Below are 24,065 nucleotides of genomic sequence, written 5' to 3'. Positions count from 1 at the left end.
AAGTGTTAATAATGAAAAAATTTGTAAAAAATTTATCGAGAAGCAAACGTGGTCTATACGTTGCCAAAATAAAATTATTATCTGTCGTTTAAAATTATATCATTCGCGCTCGATATTTGCCGTTTTTATGATAGACTGTAGGTATAATGATCGCAAAAAAAGCTATCTATATTTAAAATTATAACAAAGTCACCGGACATCGAGCAAACAAATTAAACGATCGATATCTTGTTCGATTAGAATTCTTTTCACTAACAATAAGTTTGTCAATGCATTTCGATACAGTGCCTTTAACAAAATATAAATTCTGTAAAAAAATGTTATAATCAATTTTAATATTCGTCGTCAATGGATAAAATAATTGCGCGTAAAATAAACCGATCGAGTGAATACGATTAGCAATCTCTTCATTGAAATTATAACGTCCAGCAAATTAAATCGCACATATTCGTCTTGTTGCATACATCTAATGCAATTTCTTCTTTATATATAATAATATATATTTTTATATAAAATTATATAATAAAAAAAATAATAAAATATTAACAACATTTATACATTTATCAATGGATAAAAACCTATCACATATTTAAGCTACTAAATAATAACACTCCTCGAATTTGAAAATAATTGCTACTTGCCTTCAATTAAATCATGTATGTAGTTGCACGTATTATTTGTCATAACACAGCTACTTACCCGACAGTTATAATTACCACAAAAAGTTAGAATATTAGCTACTTTTACATCCCTCACAATTAAATGGAATTATTGTGTAGCGAGTAAATTAAACAAATTACCATTGACACGCTGCCTTACTGACTTGCCACCAATTAAACTGTGTATTTCATCAGTGTAATTAGATATAACGCTGCTTCAACTCGACACTGAGATATCTTTAAACGCGTATATGATGCAGAAATATAAAATATTTCAATATTAAATTATAATTCCAATATTTCTCTTTTTCAAGCTTCTTTGCGTAGATTCCGCAAAGATTATAAACAATTTTTGCATTTTGTCGTTATAGATGGAATAAACATTGTATGCCGAATAAATAAAAATGATTCATTTACATGGCGCCCGTTATATGCTAATAAACATCGCGTTCTCGATGTAAATTTTGGTGTGATTTTTTTTTTTGTTACCTCTGAGCAAGTAGGCGGCGAGCATCATGTCCTTGAGCTGGGGCAGATAAAGGCCATTGAGCAAGCCGTGATTCAAATAGTTCATATTAGGGAGCGAACTATTATAGTTTAGTCCCGGTCTGAGGTGGTTCAGGTTCGTCAGATGACAAGGGTGGCTCAGTCCGTGATTCAGGCCTTGGTCCTCGCCCAGTAGCTCGCAGATTCTGCATCGAATCTTGGTCATCCTGTCGCGTACCGATTTCGTGGTCCAGCGCGCACTCGCGTCGAACTTGTCTCGAATCGGTGTCACTTGGCTTTTACGATCTCGCGGAATCGAGATAACGACGAGTTAGTTCTCTCTCCAATATTAGAAAAATATATTTGTACGACTATATCACTGTGCGCAATTTCGCACTCGCTCTGCCACGGCACTTCACACCACTTAGGTTCCTCCTCCTCGATCCTCTAATAAGAATATAATCGAAGACATTCATGTTATATGATACAAGAAATAAGATGATGGGGAGACTATAGAATTTTCTCTCTCAATGTCAACTATTTATTAGACTCGATATCATTCTCGAGTGTCAAATTCAATTTTACATTAGATTCGTGTGTTCGTAACGTCATACATGTATGTTGCAAACGTATATTAATTGCTAAACGTCTGTGTTAAACGATATTGTGTAAAAAACTTTCTACATATCTATGTAATGTACTTAATACTGAAAGAATTCAATTTATTAAAAATCCAGAATATAATAAATAAGAATCTATCAAAGTAAAGACATTGTTCCTAATATTCCTAAAAAGATATCGATTTTATTATGTCAATTGCTCCTTTATTGCCATATCGATCAATCCTGACGTAATTTTCGCTGGAAAAAAAAAATTATGCTTCATATTTGATACCCGAGGTATTGCGAAAATGTGATTGTAAAGATTTTCAAAATGTAAAGATATAAAACAATACAACGACACCAGCAACTGCGAGTTAACGCAGCGACGACGATTTACAGAGAAAATTCGCATAGCGAAATATTTCGTCGCGTCGACAGAAACTGTGCGCGCGAGCAATCGCGTTATCATGTTACGACTTATCAGCGGAATATCTGTCTACTAACCGAGCGACAACGTCTCTAAGAATCTGAGCCCGACGCTCATTCCAATCGACGACCTTCGGTTACTCGGCGAAGGTTTCTTCGAACGGCCATGATGCGGAGAATTAATACGCTTCAATTGTCAGCTCTCGATTTATACTGCCCTCGTACTTATTGTTCATTTAGTCCGTCGATGTAACTTTAATTGTCATAAACAGAAAAAAGACTGGTAATGAATATTTTTCCAATTTTGTACAAATATAATTTTAAGAGAGCAGGAGAAGAAACAAATCTTTATATTGGATGTTGTATCCGTACTATTTATGGATTATTTTTATTTATTGAGGATGAGTTTTTACGATCGCGAAAGTCGTTGCATTAATTTTGAGATATACGCTGACTGAAACTCTAGGGATTTTCTTTTAACTATTCTCATTTGGAATCAAACGGACTTCAATAAAATTGTAATTCGAGTTGGATGAAAATCTATATGAAATTTAATGTTGAAAAATTGCAAAAAAGTTACATGCAATCACATTTATTTTCAAAAAAAGTTGATTTCAAATCGATGGATGCCATAAATCTTGGACATTCTGTATAAAAAGACGGTATAAAACGACTTTATACTAATTGTGAATAAAAAATAGCCTTCTAAAATGCATTAAAAAAAGAACGTAATATTGCATGCTATAAAAATAATGTGTTTAATAAATCTCTTAATATATAATTATAATTGTTTAATATAATTAGATTTAAAATCTGATAGTAGTATTAATAGTGTTACACTAGTCTATAAGTAATTATTTATTTAATCTGTCCTATAAATTGTTATAAAAGTATCATATACTGGCTTCATTTTATATAAAGCTTTTCAAGCTCTCCAAAAATATTCAACATATCTTCAAGCTAAAATAGTTGAAACCGACGCGTTTTCTAGTCTCTTTCATACAAAAGCTGAGCTCACAAAGACTTTGAGCTTTAAGCTCAAAAAAAAAAAAAAAAAGTTATCGTATCTCGCTTTGTGGTTTAAAATTGATCTCAACGACGTTTCACAGCAAAGAAGACGTTCAGTGTTGTGAAAAGTAAATGCCGAAACATACGCCAAAGCGTAAAAAGCTATGTTAGATGAGGGAATGTAGTACGCGACAGTATTTGTCGAGAGTCTCGGAGAGACTATATCAGTGTCGGCAAAAAGTTTCCGTCTCGTTATATTTTAACGCAACTTGATCTACCGTAAAGTTATACAATATACATATATACATATATATATATATATATATATAGTGGTTTCCGCAAAAGTATTTGTAAGTATGATTTATTTTATTCACTCTACAAATAATCATTTTCAACGAAACATTGTAACATTTCTTTTTCTTTTATTTACGCGTAAAAAATGCATTTATGTAAAAATATTTCAACTAAACGAAAACAATAAACTAAATGTTTTAAAGTATAATTATCGCTGTATCATTTTTTTTTTTTTAAAGGAAAATAGTCACTTTTCTCATTCTTTTCGGAGAAATAAATGACTTGGCAGAAGAATGAATTAGGACAAATCGCAGTTGGGAGCTTCGATCGTACAGCGACCTTTATATTCTTTGTCTACACTCTTCCATGGCAAAACATACTCGGAAGAGAAACAACCTTGGCCAAGTTCTGCAAAGGAATATTGGAAATCCGTTTTACGAAGCTATGTGATGTAGTATATATACATTTTGACTTTAAATCACCTATATCGTTGCGTAAAGAAACGATTTATTGACAAGCGCATTTCTAATTTTTTACAATGTTATATTGACAATGAATGAAAATTCTCAAAACTTTTTTATGCGTATAAATAACACGGCAATATGTATATCTCGATTAAATTGGTGTATAGGTTTTATAATTGTAACATTGAAAAATAGATCCACCATCATAGAACAAATTGATTCGCGAAAATAAGTTTTTCTCTTTGAATACACACATTCCGGATCCCCGTTTTTCGATTATTCGCAATCAAAGTTGCGTATATAGTCAGTTATAATTACTCGACAACGTTTCCATCGATAAATAACTAAAACGGAACGCGGAACATACCGCGGTTAACGAACATAAAATCGCGGTCGAATGTATTTCTATAGTTTATCGGTACAAGCAACAAATCCTATAAATATTACATAGTAAGCGACTATGATTGATTGCGCGTATCGAGCTTTAATATTTTAAGCACAAATAATTAAAGAATAATAACAGTTATTTTTTCGGAAAGTTGCTCTTGCAAAATTAACGCGAGTTTGTATTTTTTCGATGAAATTGCTCTAACAATCCTGTAATTGATTATAAACAATGCATCTTCAACATTATTGAAAAGATCAAATTAATTAAAGAGCAAAGCGACGGATTATTGTGAAAATATCGGATTACCGTTCTGTATAAAACAGGATGTATAGAAAAGTATTGTGAAAACTTTTAATAATGAAAATGCGAGACAACGTGTTGGTACTTAGATCCAGGAAAGTAGGTGAGAAATGCACGCACCTGCACATTCGGAATGTAATTCAGCGAATTAGTAACGCAACTATTGTCTTTCTTTATATATATCGTATCAAATGACATGTATTCGAGTCCTGACAATATACTTTTCTTGCGTTTTATCCTTTTTCCTTTCGGATCTTATTTCGAGAAATGCTACATTCTCGAAACACTGTCGACGAAATCATTATTAGAAGTCTCCTTGTATTCGTTAAAAGTTAAGCTCTTGTTAAATTGGTTTCTGTCTATATTGCCAAAGTTCATCGCGCCCATGGTGTATTGCGTTAGTCATTCGGTTACCTAAACATGTACTTTAATCGGATACTGCACTTTGCGAGCGAGTGTAATCAGAGAAAGAACATTGCGTTTACGTTTGTAGTAAACGAAGAAAGAAAATCTTTGTACAATTCTTATAACACTTTTATAATTAATATAAAAAAAGATGTTAATTATCGTGACGATTAATATAGATCTATGCGTCAAAATCGTTTATTTTATCGAGAGCAAATCTACCAACATCATTCTGCATTTCTTATTTTTGCACAAAGATTTCTTTTACACGTCAATTGCATATTTAAAAAATTATAAGATATATTCTAATAGATTAGAAATTAAAAAAAAAATAAATATATTTAATTACGACAACTGCATATATATTAAAAAGTTGAAAAAAGTGCTTTTTATCCGAGTGTATACAATGGTTATAATATTTCGCGAGTTAATAAAAGTAGCGTAAAAAAACGCAATCAAAGGAATTCTAAAGATAATCTCTATTATTCTAAATATAATTTCGCGCGCGCGCGCGCGCACAATCCGCTTTGCATAATTCGAACATATTTTTCGTGCCGTTGCAAATTAGTCGTGCACTTTTATCGTATGACTTTTCGCTCAATTTTGTGTAAACAAAGCCGCAAGCTGGAAGTGTCGCGCAAAGTACGTGAAACGGTTAACTCAGCAAGTGTGATAAAAGCACGGCCTTTTATATTGCTTCTACCTCTTTCCACGGTATCGTACTACTTTACCTCGCTTTTTTCTTTTGAGAAAAACCTTTTCACTTTACCGTTTTGTAGACAAGATTGAAGAACGTTGATATTTAAGAGTAATAATGTTACATATACTTTGCTTCGAATCTGTTACAATCACGTTCGATCGATCACGGATCGATCTTTTCGATCGTTTATTCCGTACGAATGTTTAAATGTCATCCCACATAAATGTATAAAAAGGTTGTTTCTTGCATGATAAATTAAAAATGTAGATATAGGAAATATCTTGAAAAAAAACTTATGTTCTTTGATAAGTGATAAAAATAAAAAATTGTTGCTTCTAACCGGATCTTTACATCCAAGGCACTCTGTTCTTAAGTGCACTCTTTTACTCTCCTTCTCTACATATATTTTTCCCTCAAAGCATGTGTGGTATATGTTTATTAATAATACGATTTGAAAACAATCAACTGTGAATTAATAAATATTTGTATACTTCCATGTATTGGAAATTTGTTTTTTTTTTTTGTAGCTACAACAAAGAAACAAATAATTTCTTTCACATCCTTCATCGATTTAATCCATTATTTACGCAAGAATGAATCATTGCATATAAATAGCTGATGCTCAAACCTTATTGATAATAACACAACTGCTAATATTCTCTGGTTAAATCTCTGTAAAATTGTAAATCGATAAAACCACTATCGCTCATTTTGTCGCGAAGACGGCGCCCGTTACGGTTCTAAAGATGTTAGGTAAGTAAAGTTAAGTAAACTGAAGTGGGAAGTACAGCGAAGTGCAGCAAAGTGTATCATATTACGGCATTATGAGATTACTTTGTAAAATCTTTCTATTCTCGAGAGTTCTCTCTTCACGGCAGTTAACTGCCGTGCGCGCGCTCGCGCTCGCTCGCGAACGAAATGCTTTTTCGCGCATAAAAGCCGCGATGTTTTTCGACCTCCGAAGACATTGTTTAATCGCTCAACAGGAAAACATCCCGTTTCTCTTTGATTACGTTAGCATTGCTAATCCGCAAAACTGGGCGTTCACCGTCGTTTTCTTTCGCCCCCTATTTTCCCATCTCCGTGCGCGAGCCTTTCCTCCCCCTTCTCTTCCTGCCACCCTCGACACGGTGAAAAATCGTTCGGACTCAATAGCTCGTGCTTTATTTATGCAATAAAATATAAGATAGGCAAGATATCGTAACGAGGGAGAGGGAGAGGTTCCCTTTCGGTGCGCAGAGTGTAATGGTCTCGCGAGAAATCTGTTTGAATGCATCGCCATGCAAATCTAATCCCGAATAAAGTGCGGCGGCTCTGACAAAATCAAATGAATTATTAAAGACGATAAGAACAATGATCCTTACGCATCCGCAAAAAGGCAAATTGTCGCATGCTTGCGTGCATACGCGTTAATCTTTTCTACGGCATGTCGAATACTTTTCCTTTTACGTGATATGCGCACAAGCGTATAATTTTATAGCCATTTAATATCATTACTTAGAATTAGATTCTACATTGTACACATCATTTAACACTACTTGTAATTTTTAAATAAAATAAATAGAATAAATAACATCTAGTGAAACACAGAACTGTAGTTACTGAATACAGTTTTTTAATATTTCTATATGTTTATTAATAACATCTATTAATATTTAATAATTAATATACATCTATTAATATTTAATTTCAACATTTTTTTTATAATTATTGTATAAACTAGGAGTGTTATTCATACTCACAAATTATTACTGCAAACAGTCTTATTGTAATTTGAAATATTTAAATTTTAAGTGTTATAAATATTTAAATTGCAAATATTTATATTAACATATTTAACATTTATATAAAATAGGTGAAAATGTTAATTTATTTAATTAAATATAATAAATTATAATTATATAATTAAAAAATCAAGATACACATATTTTACAATGTGTAATTGTAATACCTATATGCATTAATTAATATCGCAAACAAATTATATACTCTTTCGTGCATAAGGTCTATTTATTCAAAGCTGATATTTCTATGCGCATTTCAGTAACGCATTGCAAATCGACTTTACGCTTTGATAAATCAAGTCTTCTCGAATGATCACGCAAATGAAATGTCAACTCGATATACTCGTTCTGTGCGCCGAGGTTTTTCGACGTTAATACATTAAGCATCGGCGAAGCATGCCTTTACGAAGGACGAGAGATAAAAATACGTTCGCGTCTCGTCCGCGGAAGCACTTCCTCTTCGTACCGTGGCACTTTGCCACCCCATATGTGGTTATGTTACCCCCGCGGTTTACAAACACGGGCAGCGGCGCCAGAGACTCCTTATCGCGCCGAGGAGTCGATAAGCCTGAGCTCGTTCGTGAGTCACGCTTCCGTTCCGCGTGCAAGGCGAACCCTTCGGACAAAGTGTTTCTTTCATATTCGTCATAAAACGATTATCGGGGCGACGCGCACGATTACAATGCGGACCGCGTGCGAATACTTCCCTCCTTATCGGGGAAGCAATTTTTAAATAAAAGAATGGGAAAAGCAAGTGCCGAGAATAAAGTCGCCTTTAAAATGCAAGAATCTTTGTTGATTACGCGCACGTGCATTTCGAAGTATTTGACATTTAACTATTTCGATTGATTATGCGAAAGTTTGTGGATATAAAATTATGAAAAAATGAAAAAAAGATATAATTTATTCTTATAAGTAAAAAAAAAAATATTTTAAGTCATGTTGTTCACCTCGAGTTATAATTCAACATAAAAACGTATGTTTAAATCGATTTTTCAAATTAATATGATAAAATGTAATCGTGTAATTTTATATTTAAATATAGCTAATGTGAGATAATTTGCGCAGATTTACTTGAATAGATAAAATGTTAATATGTCAATGGTAATGTTATAAAACGCGACGTTATATTTTTCAGAAGATGTAGCACGAAATTATGTTTATACTTCTTGTACACAAACATACTTTTTCTCTCTTGTTGTTGAGAAAACCTTAATGATTCGCCGCGATGTATCTTGGAGGACGCTCGCGAAATCGTCCGTGCAAAAGAAGGCAATAAGAATCGCGGCGTGATCTCATCCGGGTCGGCAAGACGCGAATCCTTCGTGATTCAGACGCAGAAGCCTTAAATAGAATTTTCGAGGAGCGGTTTCGAGCGCGCGTAAAAAGAATGCCAAGAGAAAAACCATTCTTGACATCGTCTTTTTTTCTGAAATTTAGAACAAGTAAATGTGTGCGATATTAAAAATGCGAATCCTACAAAATCTTTCTCTTTGTCGCGTTGCAAGATTATTCGTGCCGGTGCAATCTTTTTCCCAACTACTAATCGGCTTTCTATCGACTTTTCGTGACAGATCCATATCGACCGGAGGGTACGGCTCGGCGTTTAAAGTGAAAGATAAATGCGCCGTCAACTCGGGACTTATATAAAGACGGGTCGATGTCAACAAGTTGCATCATTTTTCGACACGAAGAACTCGCTCGATCATCGTGCGCGCACGCGTCAACGACGACTCGCGAGAAGTGACGCATTTACAGAGCCGAGCTCTCTATACAAGGTGTTCATGAAACGTGCGAAGAAATTTCTAGTTGATAAAAAAAATTTACACTCTTAACATGTTACATCTTTTATGATTTATTTATTAATTATTTTACTAATAATTCTTATTTAATTTATTTTTTTATCACGATTCATTGATTAAACGTCATCTGTATCAGAGATTTGTATGCCTGAAGTTTTAAGCACACATCCCCTTCAGGGAAGTATTCGATCACGAGATTACTCAGTTAAGGATTAAGCTCACTTCAGACGAAATATAGCGTACTTTCTAATGAGTTAATTGAACGTGTTCTTAATTGGTGACCTCCTAACATGTAACACCCTACGGGCATCGTAACATTACATTTAGCATTTAGCCCTACGCTAATTGTTCCGATAAATTCTCTATATATGTATGTGTTTCATAACATTTTCTATTATATGATTAAACTTAAATTTTAACAATTTATTATGTGATAAGTTACGATAAACGTATCATCATAAAGATACTGAGACTTCACGAATACATGCAAGGATATAACTTGATTATGCTTAAACTATTGAGTCATAAATAACGATCATGCGATACTCCATGCTCAAGTGAATTGAACGAAAAGTAATATTAACCTAATAAGATTAATGATTAAGCCAAGTCATTCATCTCTAAATTTATCTTTAGACATTCGGAAGGATCAATTGCTTATTTTGATAAATAGCCGAGTGTAATTTTTTGGACCAAATAATATGACGTTAAAAAAAATAAAAAAAAATCTTGTCTCAAAATTGCTACGCTATACTACGGTAATCAATAGATACATTTCTGCCTGGGGCGAAATGCGCTCAAAATTACGATCCATCGCAGATCTGCAACGTATCTAACCGTCAGCGAAACTTCTCACGCTCGATCGCAGCTGCGATTCGTATCAAGGATAGAGTTGATCGTTTTCGGAAATGCGCGATCGCCTTCAGTCCATTTTACCACGGACGCCGGAAGAAGACTGTCGCGTCTAGCAAAATTCCCCGTTCATTGTGTAAATGATCTCTATGAATGGGCGCGACGTGAGATTCGAAGAGGATGAGAGAGAGAGAGAGAGAGAGAGAGAGAGAGAGAGAAATATGCGATTACGTACACGTTGAAATTATCTATCGGACGATCGACGTGCGCCTATAATTCAACCGGCGTAAACGGCGGAGGTATCAAATGGTAGGTGCGCTATTATTATACCTCCTTCTTGCCGAGCAATTCGAGACCATTTGCACCTTCCGCCGTGCCCAGGTGCGCCTAAGTAAGTACGCGGCTGCCGCGATACAAGAACGGTAATTTACAATGTATAACCCCGTCCGCGGAGAAGAGAGAGAGAGAGAGGGGGGGGGGGGTGGAAGGGATGTACGATGTGCGAGCGCGATTTATCCACTCCGAGGGATCATCCCGAGGAAGTGCGGCTACTAATCGGGCCTTACACAAATTGTCAAGCTGATTAACTCGTTAAAACGTCTTGCTTGTGATTTTCCAACAGGAAGATATAGATCGTTATAGTAGTCCTTGATGTATCGCGCAAGCAAAGTGTTGGGTGCGTGTATACCTTTTTTTTCTCTCTTTTTTTTTATACACTCCTAAATATCGAAAGACGTGTGCAAAAAAAGTGCATTCCGCGTCAGCTATTTACGATAAAAGCGAGACTTTTAACCGCGCGATTTGAATTTTAGATATTATTGATGCGCGGTTAATCACTGACGTAAAGGCTAAAAAGGAGCAAATGGAAGTTTTATTCGTGTTTTGTGACAATAAATATGTCGGGGCTGTTTAAAAAACAATTTGATTTTCACCATTTCCATCGAATTTTCGTATAATTCCTGAATTTGCATATAAAATAAGCTACGGTCGTTAATGGATAAGCTTTTTTCCAACATTTAACACATTTCGTCAATTTTCCGAAAATAGGACGTACACTCGAAGCCACATATCGGGCAAAGAAATTACGCGCGATAGGGGAAAGATATTAAACGACAATCGAGAAAATGAGCATAGAAAGTCTCGCGACGTAAACACACCTTGTTTCAGCATGACGCGCGAAAATCACAGCATGCACGGCGAACTCCACCAACTGCACACGCATCCTCTTTACGCAATAAAGATCGATCGGTAGCTTCTTGGAAGAGGTGTACGCTCAAAGGATGGAAGCAGATCCCGCTTCGAAACGGTATAGATCATCAAGCGGAGAGTCGTAATTTCCCATCGACGCGTTTCGGAGCGCGCCTAAAGACAGAAGGTTCGGAATCTCCCCCTTGTTTATCTCCGCACTTCGATAGGTCGATATATATATGTGTATATATATATATATATATATATATATATATATACACCGAGGGCTCGTTATCTCGTCGGAGGGCGGAACGTCACGTCGTTGCGGTCGGTGCCGGGTACCTCTCACGCTGGCAATCGACGGTTTAACGCGCGTCCGCTGCGTCTGGCAGGTGATACTCTCGCGGTGGCGGGTCCAGCGCGCGTGTTAGGTTGCCGCGCTTGCTTTCGACCGGACTCGGATCCGCTCGGGGTTCCTCGGCCGTCCAGCAGCCGCGTCGTACGTGCGTCGCGAGCGAGAAGACACGAGAGCATGAATGTCGGTAGCTGGTGTACGTGACCGAGACGGAAATAGAGGCAGGTGGGATACACGCAGTGGAGGGATACACGAATGGTTCGCGGATAGGAACTGAGACGTACGGTCTATCTACGGCACGGTAGATAGACGAGGAAAGCAGAAGAGGGAGAGGAATCACGGGGAGGAGATAGGAGCGACAAGGAGAGGAACGAACGACGACGTATATAAAAGCGAGCCGCGAGAGGATGGAGAGCGAGAGAAAGAGAGACAAAGGATTACTCGGAGGGCAACGGAAAAAGAAGAAAAACACGGGAGAGAGAGGCACGCGCACGCGGCAGCTCGTTCCGAGGCTCGCGACTCGACTGATCTGTGCGTTCGCAAAGTCGAGTAGCGTCAGCGTCAGCCGAGGTCTTGCCTGCCTGCCTGCCTGCCTGCCTGCCTGCTTGCTTGCTTGCCTTCCTGCCGCCGCACCGGGTCACGTACGAATCTGCTGCCGCATCCCACTACCATGCCGCACCACCACCACCACCACCATCACCACCACCACCACCACCACCACCACACCACCATCACCACTACTACTATGTGATTATGACGGCGACGGCGACGACGAAGACGAGCCACCATGTCGACGCGACATAACGCGCTACGCCGGAACGTTACGCGTTACTATTACTGTCTCACGTGCACGATGACGTTATTCGTTCATCACGCTGCCGATTGTACATGTATAAACATCCCTGTGCGTGCGCGCGCGTATTGCTCGAGGCCACAGCGCAATGTGCTAAGGAGAAGAACGGGGGTGACCGGGCGCGTAGGGAGCAGCAGATTGCGGTGTCCGACACATCGGGCATGTAAACGTCGTCGTCAGCTGAGCGACGATTTTGACTTTAGAGATAAATGACGCGTATAATGTTATACAATCGCCATGTCACTGTCCTTTATCTTGTTGTGGAAAATTCCTGTGTATACAGATGTATCCTTCGAATATCTAAAAGTAAATAGTTCCCCCCTCTCTCTCTCTCTCTCTCTCTCTCTCGTCCGTATTTCTTGTATTTCGTTTCCTGTTATCCTTCCTGTTATTGTGTTTACATAAGATCTCCCGAAAATCGCGCTTTCTTATAGCTAGAGACTTCGACATATTTGAAATTGATTTTGCTTAATAAAAATAAATCTATCTCTTAATATATATATATATATATATATATATATATTACACAAAATATTAAGAGATAGATTTATTTTTATTAAGCAAAATCAATTTCAAATTTGTCGAAGTCTCTAACTATAAGAAAAAAAAAAAAAAAAAAAAAAAAAATATATATATATATATATATTATATAAGAGAAATGAATAATTTATGATAAATTGCATACTGTAAGATTTACGATTTTCAAACTACGAAAACGTACAATTACACAGCCCAAATGTAGCATAAAAAAAGCAATTGAACCAATGTTGGAATTGTTGTATCAAAAAAACTGAATTTTATCGATGTGACAGCTTGTGCCATACAGGTAGCGATTTATCGAGGCCAACGAAGCCCGCGATTGCGTGCGTTTGATATTGATATCGCGCGCTTTCCAACAGGCTGCTTTTTGATTCTGAACTTTTTGAAGACACCCATGCGTGCAATCCGTGCGTGCATTTGGCGCTTAGGAGTATCGAAAGATTAATGAATAATTTAGTGCTTGCTTTAGCTTCGTGTCTACCCTTGTAGCCACTTTACATAGTGATAATAATAACAACTTCAAGTGCAACGTTTTATATAAGTATGTAAGGATATTTTTTACTAAAAAAACATTTTCAATTCTGAATTTCTATCCACGCACATATTTTACTTTTAAAAATCTGAATAATTGAATTGCAAATCAAATTCCTATAATAAAATTCTGTTAAAAATCTACTAAAAAAGTTATACTTTTTTATTTTATTATTCATAGATTATTTCTTTATAGAATCACAGAGAATCGATATATTTCCTTTAATTATTAAGTAAGTCTTGGAAACTTAAAAAAATTATACATATAAACAAGATATACACGTTTTATCTTTGGTAAAAATAATTTTTAAAATAAAAGATTAATTTGTCTAGCTTATTTTATAACCATGCTCTGTACCTACCACAATTTAATAGTTGCGTATAAAAATTGTGAAGAATAATCTTTCAACTTTGAGAGGTAGACGTCATACCTTTAAAGGGCAATTGGGCGCGAACGAAGCATTACCGTTACTTCTCGAGTCTCAAGTCCCCTATATATATGTATATATACATATACAGATACCGACAAAGTTTCGCCCGAATTGATGAGTTCGGGGCCGTGTTCCCTCGTCGGTAACTTCCATACAAACTAGCATGCGCTTTGCTCCGTACGCTACTTAATAACAAGCGTGCAGTAACCGAGACGCCGCGAGATCCACAAAGATATGTATACACAAGAGGATAGAGATAGATATAGATAGATAGATAGAGAGAAAGAGAGAGAGAGAGAGAGAGAGATGTGTGAGCGTGGTCCTTCGAACAACGGACAAACGGATGGTCGCGGTATCGGTGGCAGACCTCATAATCGATAATTAAAGCGTTTCATCGAACGGCGTCGAAAAGGCTTCTAATCGACACTAATTATCGTGTCGCCGTAACAGGTTTCGCTCGTAAATAGTATATCCGCGCGCGTCCTTAATTTAATATGATTCTCGAACGTGTAATTTATGCTTGCGCGACCTACACCTATCTACCCACCTACCTATCTACCCTACAGGATCTCTCTCTCTCTCTCTCTCTCTCTCTCTCTCTCTTTCTCTCTCTCTCTCCCTCTTATTCTTTCGCTCAGCTTCACCGTGATTTAACGTCTCACGGCGTCGATCGGGATCGGGGACAAGAGAAAAGAAGAGAGAAGAAAAAGAGAGAAGGAGAGAAAGGTAGCCTGATGGACCTGACGGTGGCATGTGACGCGTCTAACGCGATACTATGAATAATTCATTATAATTAACCGGCTACGAAGCCGGGACAAATCTCCACCTTCGATCTCGTCCGATGATCTCGGCCCGATGCGATCATGATCTATTTAAATCAGCGTAACTAGCCTTAACGGCTAGTTGCTGCGTCGAAGAGGCGACTGCAAGGCCCCATAGACTGACGATTAAAACTTGACATAGGAAGTTATTATCGCGCGTTAATAAACATTTTTTTTTTTTATAATCTTATTGAATTGTTTTAATGGCTGTGAAACTCTGTCAATATAATTATACTTCATACAAGTTTAGTTTTATTATAGATTTTTGACAAATTCATATAAAATTAAATATTCCTCGCGTAAAAGCTTACACATAGAGCTTCTTGAAAATATATGCCAATATTATTAAGATGTTTCTTGTTTAAAAAATATGACGACCGATAATCAAAAGAAAATAAAAGATAAATTAAAATTAAATTAAATATAGTAAAAAATAAATTAAAATATAGTAAGAAAATAAAATAATTTAATTTTTCGCTTAATGATTGTTACTTGACAACAATATAAGTATAATTTTTAAAATCTATGCCGATACAAAAACTTGTGCGAAAACAAATATAATTTGTTACATCAATATAAAGGAACAAGATATATGGCGGTACGCTTTTCTGAAATTTATTTGGGTCGCTCAAAGAAAGAGAGTGCGTGTTAACGCACTGTTTACAATTAGTGAGAAGACGCTGATTCTGCTATCAGAACCAGTTCCAAAAACAGAATATACCAGCATCTCGCAGTCATAATCGTCGCTATAAAGTAGCCCCCCCGGATTTTACATGTCTTGCAACGACCGCCATGAAGTGCGTGTACGAGGCGCAGAATTCCTTCGACTCGCGCGATGTAATGGCGAGAAGATCGTTTCTCGCGTGCGACAATCAATCGTGCGATTTAACACGCTTTCGCGCTGTATATATCCCGCCGCCTCTCTCTCTCTCTCTCTCTCTGTCTCTTGGATACTCGCCTCAATATCTCAACCCGATAATAAACACTCGGTTACTCGGTTACGCTACAGCCTCTCATCGGGCCGGCCATTCTTTAACCCTCGACTATTAAGGTCATTTCGTTGCAAAACATCGATGCTTGGCGTAAAATGTAAAATGCTAACAAAGAATTCTTCCATATTTCAAGATGTCAAACTTAAAAATCAATCTCTCCAAATTAAATAAAGTAATAGATAAAGTAATAGATAAAGTAATAAATATGAGATAAAAATGATAAAGAAAATATGTTTGAGATTAATATTATTATAATCATGACGCTTTTCACTATTCAAACTCTTACATTGTACTGTTAATCACATACGAATTAATAAACAAATTTTTACACATTAATTTATTATTAATTAACCGTTGATTATTTTTCATTCATACGTTGTAAAGAATTATACTTTCATATATTTTTCAATACGATCCTGTTCCTCGTGTAAGAAAATTAGATTGATAATTTATTTCAGTTGTTGCGGACAATTTAGAACAGCTGGAATTATTTGCAACCCAAGTGTCATGCAACGAATGTATTCAAAAGCATGCATTATTAACGGCAAAGCTTCAAGAATGCGCTTTCGCTGATTGTATTCGAGATAACGGAAGAATAGGATTGAACTGAAATAGTCTAAGCAAGAATATCGAGATTTTTCTGGAAGAGAAAAAAAGTGTCAAATTGTAGTTGGAGTTAAATGGACCTCTAGACGGAAAACGGCGCAAGCAACTACTTCGCGTACGCGCGCGCCCGCGCCCGCGCGGAAATGTCATTGCAATTAGCAGGGTTAAAAGGGTGGGCGACGACGCGAAAATGCAGTTTCGCGATAACGGGAACACGGTACGTTCGTCCGCGTGAAACTTGTTAATAGAAATGCGAGACAGTTTTCGCAAATAGGTCACCGCCGGCTCGGTGCGTGACGACGGATTGTGGGCCAGAGACATCGCGATTTGCAAACCGGAGCAGTCGTTTCGACTCGCAAAAACAACTTTCAGTGGAATCGGTTGCGATCCTTTTTTTTTAAATAATTTTTAAAAATTAAAAAAAAAAAAAGATCAATTAATCGCGTGATATTTCAATAAATTTTCTAATAATTACAAGGTAAACTCCGCTCATCATTCCCTAATAGTTTCACAATACTAATCAATTTCACCGCTAAGACAATTGTTGCGCTGTTCCATTTATCCCGACGGCCTCAATTACTCCACTCGACTCGACATGGGATTGTCATCAAATCGCCGCCATGCCCACCACTTTAACGTCAAAGCGCGAGGAGTTAAATCAGCTTCATTAGAGCGTGCTTGCTTTGCTTTCCTTCCGGCTCATCCCCGGGTGAGCGGACATTCGTGGACTTTACGTGCCTAAGCTCTTTCCCACGACGCGTCTCCGGGCGATCGACTGTGCGCAAACAAGGTCGAGGCGAGTATGACGCGTCACAACGATATACAACTATACACTGAACCCAATGTAGCTAACGGCGACAAGCCGTGCGGATCTGGCCGGTTATTAGGCTCGTCTACGGACACGCACGAGCGGATCCATCGTCTCTCCGGAGCCCGTAAAGAGCGAAGGCCAGCGGTTGCTTTAACGATATGAAGTATCGTTGTGCGGCGGTCGCGTGCGCGCGCGATTGCACAGATCTTGCGAAACGAATGCCGGCAACTTTTAATATTCCCGCGATGGAGAGAGAAAACACCATCGTGAAAGGGTGCAGTCGGTCGGGGTACCTCTCGATATGCGTGACGCAATGAAGGATAATGACCTGGTAATAGACTTTTTCGTACCGATCCCCCATTACGATCCGAGCAATTTCCACGGAGAATCGGAAGTATCAGAAACTGGGAAATCCGTTCTGTAACAAGGTCCGAAGCCGGATATAATTCCATTGAGATTTCGAAATTACGTCAGCTTCGATTATCCACTCTTAATTATTCCGTAAAGAATAGTAAATCGAGAAAAGCTCCCTAATGATCTGACTTGAAGAGATAAAGATATTGCTGCGCAGTTCTGTCGATGGAAGGCATGCGATTCAATATCTGTGAGTTAGTACACTTCTCCCCTCTCCTCCCAACCATTCAGTATCTTTTTTTTTTTCATGCTCACCGATGCGATAATAAGTTGAGTTTTATGACGAAAACGAAACTGCGTATTAGGATGCTCACGACCGGTGAGCTTTAGCGGTAATAAAAAAAAAAAAAAAAGAGAAAAACATACTATGACTGCCAATTAAAACACGCTTATTGTTAGTCATGCGCGCTTCTCGATCCTGAACCAAAACAACTGAGTCATAGTGTCACTTGAATCGTAAAAGGAATGGTCAAATTATAAGTTATTCGATTATAAAGTCAAAATCCCGGATACGTTATTTATAACGTCGCAATTAATTATGCGTAATAAAACGGAGCGATGTTAATTGAAACTAGCGCGACAGAATAAACGCATATCTCACGAAAGTGTACGTGCGTGTGTGTGTGTGTGTGTGTGTATGTGTGAGGAAATATCGAAATACGTGAGAGAGGAGCGACATTGCGATCCTGCATCCAATGGGCCGCACACTTTGTGCTCTTTGCGCCCGGATGCATAAAGAGCAGGCGGACGAGAACAGGCGACGTCAGAGGCGACGAAATGTTGATTTTCGGTTTACGGTGTTGTTTTACGTCGCTTTGTGGAGTCGCGACTTCACAGAGAGAAAAAAACGCAAGGCAGCAAGGATTCCAGACGGTGGATTTTGAATTTCAATCGTGTTATCGAGTCCGACGAAGCTTTGCCGACACCTCGGCGAGACTCCACGGATCGGGATTGCGACCGCGCAACGGTTACCGGCCTTATTTAAGTCTGCTTTATCGCGCGATCTACAAAATATGCGATAGAATTTTATCTATAATTTTATATATGCCATAAAAGAAAAGGGAGAAATATTGTGCGTCAGGATTGTGATTGTATTCATAAAATTAGAATATCTATGCTATCTTAACTCTTACTCCGTATTGTTATTTTTGGTACCTTCTAACTGTACAGGTGGATTAGCATATTTTCCATAAGTTTATTAATATGTAAAAGTGTTTTAAAAAATTTGAAAAAGTATATATACCTTCTTTGAACATTCTAAATAAAGACTAAAAAAATAAATTTGAAAAATAATTTACTTAAATATATTATTTTATGATTATTTGTTCTCGAGAAACTGATGTTGTTAGAAAAATCACAGGCAAAAATGATCCATTAGTTACGGAATAAGAGTTAATAATATGCAGTTAATATAATTTGTAAGTATGCCGATATTTTTCCTTCGTTCACAAAAAATATTTCTAGATAATATTTTTAACAATAGAAATACGAAATCTCACACAATATGGGAGAGGTTTATTTTTCAGTCTTTGTCGACCGAATCCGTGACGATACGTAAGACCGACATTCGTACCGAGTATTCGCATTCGGGAAATTAACGCAATTTCGAAGCGGAAACGTAGCATACATAGCTGCATACGACGTCCTTAGATGCAACAATACGCTTCGTTCCCGTTTAACAATTTTATTTGCATCCGCAACCGGTTTCGTAGAATGCAAATTACCGCGGAGTGCCGAGCAGTTGCAGCAAAACGCATAACACCTCACTTTGTGGCAAACTATAACTATGACTTTGCAAACACTGTCGTCATCCCGTCGTGCAGACGCTAACAGCGCCCGGCTACTAAGGAATCATGAGAGTTTGCGAAACGTACATTTTGCCATAAGTAAATCGGTGTAAATGTGCTTCTATTGAGAAATAACACAAATTCGTATGATTTATATATCAAAGCTAGTAACAAAATTAAAATTTGCCACTAGAAATTAATAACGGCTGAAAAGTTGTGCGAGAGAGACGATAAGTTTTCGTTCAATTTTTCTCACAAAAAATTTAATTCTATCACATTAATCAAAGAAATATTAACGATGGCAATGACCGTGAAATGTCGAAAATCGGATTCGTTTTCTCGAAAGTTTATCCATTGTGTGTAAGAAACTTAGAAAGTAAAGGAAGCAAAGTTAAGGCGTCGACTTTCTCGACCTAACTGACTTGTGCAATCCGTACGAGTGGAACGATCGTTCCTGTAAATCGTTCGTGAAGAATAACGTCGCACGATTTATCCTTCCACACGGATGAACAACACGTACGCGAGAAACAATCGGCCACAAATTTCATTTATCGTCTCGGACAGAGACGATTTCACTCACGGACGTGATAATAAAGTAATAAGAGCGACAGCCGCCGCGGGAAACATCGGTCTGCTTGTTCCCTCGACAACGTGGCGCCCATCGCTGTCAACGTTGAACCATTCGAAACTATTACAGATCATTGAATTGCAAATGCTCGATCCGTGCGTTACGGACCGCGAGGGAGTCGCGATTTAAACGCGAGAAATACCTCGATATGACTGACGCGCGAATTACAAGATTTCGCTCCGGAATTATGCTCGCAACAAGAATCGCGAAACGATTCGCTTCTATATTTCAGTATATTATAATCATCCTGATTGCAGACGGAAAATATTTCGTTGTACTTCTCGTGAAAATCTCGTCTTTATTTTTGTTTCCTTCCCGTAAATTACATCGCGAGTCGAAGTAAAAATCCCGATAAAAAATCAATTTTTCATCTCTTGTTAATTTTAATATAATAAAAGGCGTCAAATTTTTACAACAATGTCCATGCGGATTTAAAGATTTTATAAAACGACATATGTAAATGATGTATATATGTAAGTAAACCGATCCTGTATTACACGTATTTTTATACGAACTCAAGTCTTTTTGTTTCGATACTGAGAGCAAATTTGTTGATTTATTCATTCGCGCGACTGTCCAATAAGTGATACTCTTGATTAATATTCATTGGTATTAGTTTTATCTAATCGAATAATTATCTCGGTCGGTTTGAATAGCTTTTCACGCTCATTAGCATGCTTCCTGTTCACACGGTTTATTCTGGTTAACTGTTATCGGATTTCGTAGAAACCAATATTGGATGATTGTGGCAAACGCGCGATTGCAGGATGTTCATTCACGATGTTTTATACTTGGAAATTTATGTTTGTATCGCTTGTATTACTAAACTTTTTTTTTTACTACTCTAATGACACGTACAAAAACAAAAAGTCACATATAGTTACAAGTAAACTAATTATCATGTGTATTAAAAATAAAAATTCAAAATTTCCGTAAAATAAATAATCCGTTTCTCTCTATGTAGAGTATTTTTAAAATTGCTGAATATCCTTTCAATCACAGATTTGATATGTTCAAATTTAAAGTTGGATTTTTCTGTAATACAATGTTTGAGAAAACATGTCTGCCGCGAGTATTCGACGTTCGACATTAAAGACTTTAATAAAATTGTACCTTAAATTAAATTATTGTTGAAGAAATTAAGTGAAAAGCAATATCTCCATTTACCCTATGCTTGTGAAAATTAACCAAGGTTCGGTTGTCAAGTATCAACAGTCTCGCGAAATCAATTCGAGATTAGCCGAAGAATCTGCTGTCGAGCAATTGCATCGATGCATCGCTAGCGAAATACCTTGTATACGTCTACGGTAACCGGCTGTGATCTGGAGGGATCGATGTTGCTTGCGACGCGCCAGGAATTAGGATTGCAGGATACGCGAGGAGGAACTATAACTATATAATCCCAGACCGCGTCCCATTTTCACGCACAGTAGGCAGTTTATGTGTACTCCTGCCAGTCGACTTGCCCGTTTACATAAACGCCTGTTTACACGCGCCCCCCCCCCCCGCCCCGATCCCCGATCCCGCACCCGATCGACGATGCGGTTCTCCTCTGGAGCGACGAACATGCTTCTCGTCGTAGCGAGCGATGCACAAATTGCGATGCACGTCGACGCGATCGCTCTCGCTCCTTCCCGTTTACAGTTAGTAATCGAAATCCACTTAAAGGTACATCTCTCGCGCGGCGAGACAGCTGGAACGCGCGGCATAGCTGCTTCATCCTCTGGGACTTCCTGATGTCTTTAAGAGGAATATTTGCAGGTAACGACGATGTCAATATATAGGATCTCGCATAAAGTTACAAGTATATACATATATATATACATATATACGTGTTGCACAGTGTAGTGTATCGCGAAACGTTTACCAAACTTCGGGATCACGTTAATGCACTAGCTTTAAGCGGAAAATGCTGCAGCGACATCATATAATCGACCGTCGATTACAGCACCGTTTAGTTAAATTATGTTTAATTGTTATTAACGGTAAAGAATATTTTTAATAAAATTGTAGCCTATGAAAATATATTTAACGAAAAATTAAAAAAAAAAACATGCAATTTGTTTACGTTAAATATTCTATGCATGAAAAACTTTTATTCAAAAATATTTTGAGAAGACATGTGTGTTTTCCTTTTTTAATCAAAGACTTTTTATCTTTTTTTTTTTTTTTACTTTTAAAACGGCTAATTTAATACGTCAATGATAAAAATCGCGTTTGTATACATTCGTACGGAATAAGATGTGTCATGAAAGAATCTTTGAGGGAAGGAAAATGTAAGAGAACTCCATACTTCACGCATACCGTACTAGAAAAGAATAATATTTTATCCTGTGAGAACATGTATCTTTTGATTCTCTTCTCTCAAACGCGGATGGTGAAAGCACGCGTGTCGCCTGAAGCGAAGCTATCCTTATCTGTTCTCGTTAAACTCGATGCCGAAAAGCGTTCTATCAACGGTGACGGTGAGCGTTTTTTATAGCGACGTCCTTATCGACGACAGTGTTCCATCTCGGAGCGCATCCGGTTTTCCAGGTCGCTCGAAACGAGGACCGATTTATCACGTGGTTTTGATCATCGAGTCGAAACCGACGCGGATACGTTAGCACGACACGAAATCTGGAACGCAGCCGGGATTAATCTCACGATAACCGGAAGTACGGTGGAACCTTGCTCGTGCATTTGGAAAGCGAGCAGTTGTTTGAAAACCGAATTCTCGGCTAACTGAATGTGTCATCTTTCGAAGGCCGAATTTATCCCATGTTATAAAGATAGTATCGAACGAAATTCAAGATAAATAAATTATAAAGACTTATTACACGAGTTTATCCATAAAAGAGATCTGATCATCTCAGTTCTATTTTTCATTTCTTCTGTTACGAAAGGCAATTGTCAAAATCTAAAATTAATTTTCTTCAAAGAATGCTATAAAGAGTGCTACAACGGAAAAGTAGATATCTTTATAAGTGCATTATAACATTGATAAGAAAGAGAGAGAGAGAGAGAAAGAGAGAGAGAGAGAGAGAGAGAGAGAGAGAGAGAGAGAGGGGGGGGGAAGCTTTCGATAACAATACAACTTCCTGTAACAATGTACACTTGCAGTTCGATAGCTCTTGAGACACAGAATCTATTGAAACTAGTTTTGCGCCAGAATTCTTTCATTCAATCAATTTTTCGTAGGAAACTATTGTTCTAGATCGACAAATATTCGACGGGTTTGACAAAAGACATCACCTTCTTTTCTTCAAATCATTTTTTTTTTTTTCGTCCATTATCAAACCACTGTCTGACGTTGACTTCGACCTCCTTTTCGTACAACACATCGTACGCGCTATCAAAAATTTCGTCTCATTGTGAATTCAGTAGGTCGACGTCGAGTACAATAACGCTTCCTACAATTAGTTCCTCCTTCCGTTCTCAGAATCGCGAACGATCTAATTTCATGAGAATTTAAACAGGTGCTTCTCCGTCCGCGGAGAGGACCTGCTGGCGAAAAGAACCGAGAAGGCGAAATGCAACCATATATCTGTGTACACGCACGCACGCATGCAAGCTCGTATGGCGCCGTCAGGGCCATGACGTCATACATATACGCAGGGGTAGACCCCGTTTCACCCTTCCGTTCCTAGCCCCATGAAAAAAGAAACCGGATGATTCTGACGGCTCTCAGGACTTCCCATGACGTACTTCCAATACACGCGTATTATCGATTCACGCGTGAGCATGCTGTCACGCACGACTACGCAGCTAACTCCGTTGCTGATTCACGGCCGAACGAATTAACAACGATGTTCTCTATACATTTAGCATTAAAAAAAAATTGATACGAAAATAATTTACTCGTTAAGAATGAACAAAACTGCATGAGACGGAGTTATAATTTTCGTTATATATCTGAAACCTGTTTTTAGATAATTATTTTAGATACTTATTAATTA

The 24,065-nt window shown here is 37.6% G+C and overlaps 1 protein-coding gene across 2 annotated transcripts in view; it reads right to left on the bottom strand.

Annotated features, from left to right (window-relative positions):
* Window positions 1-24,065, bottom strand: part of LOC140668615 (uncharacterized) — a 117,392-nt gene that overhangs the window by 60,682 nt on the left and 32,645 nt on the right. The gene's annotated exons all lie outside the window — the stretch shown is intronic.

Source organism: Anoplolepis gracilipes, chromosome 8 (genome assembly GCF_047496725.1).
Source record: "Anoplolepis gracilipes chromosome 8, ASM4749672v1, whole genome shotgun sequence".
Classification (NCBI taxonomy): Eukaryota; Metazoa; Arthropoda; class Insecta; order Hymenoptera; family Formicidae; genus Anoplolepis; species Anoplolepis gracilipes.
This window is presented reverse-complemented; position numbering and strand designations above follow the sequence as displayed.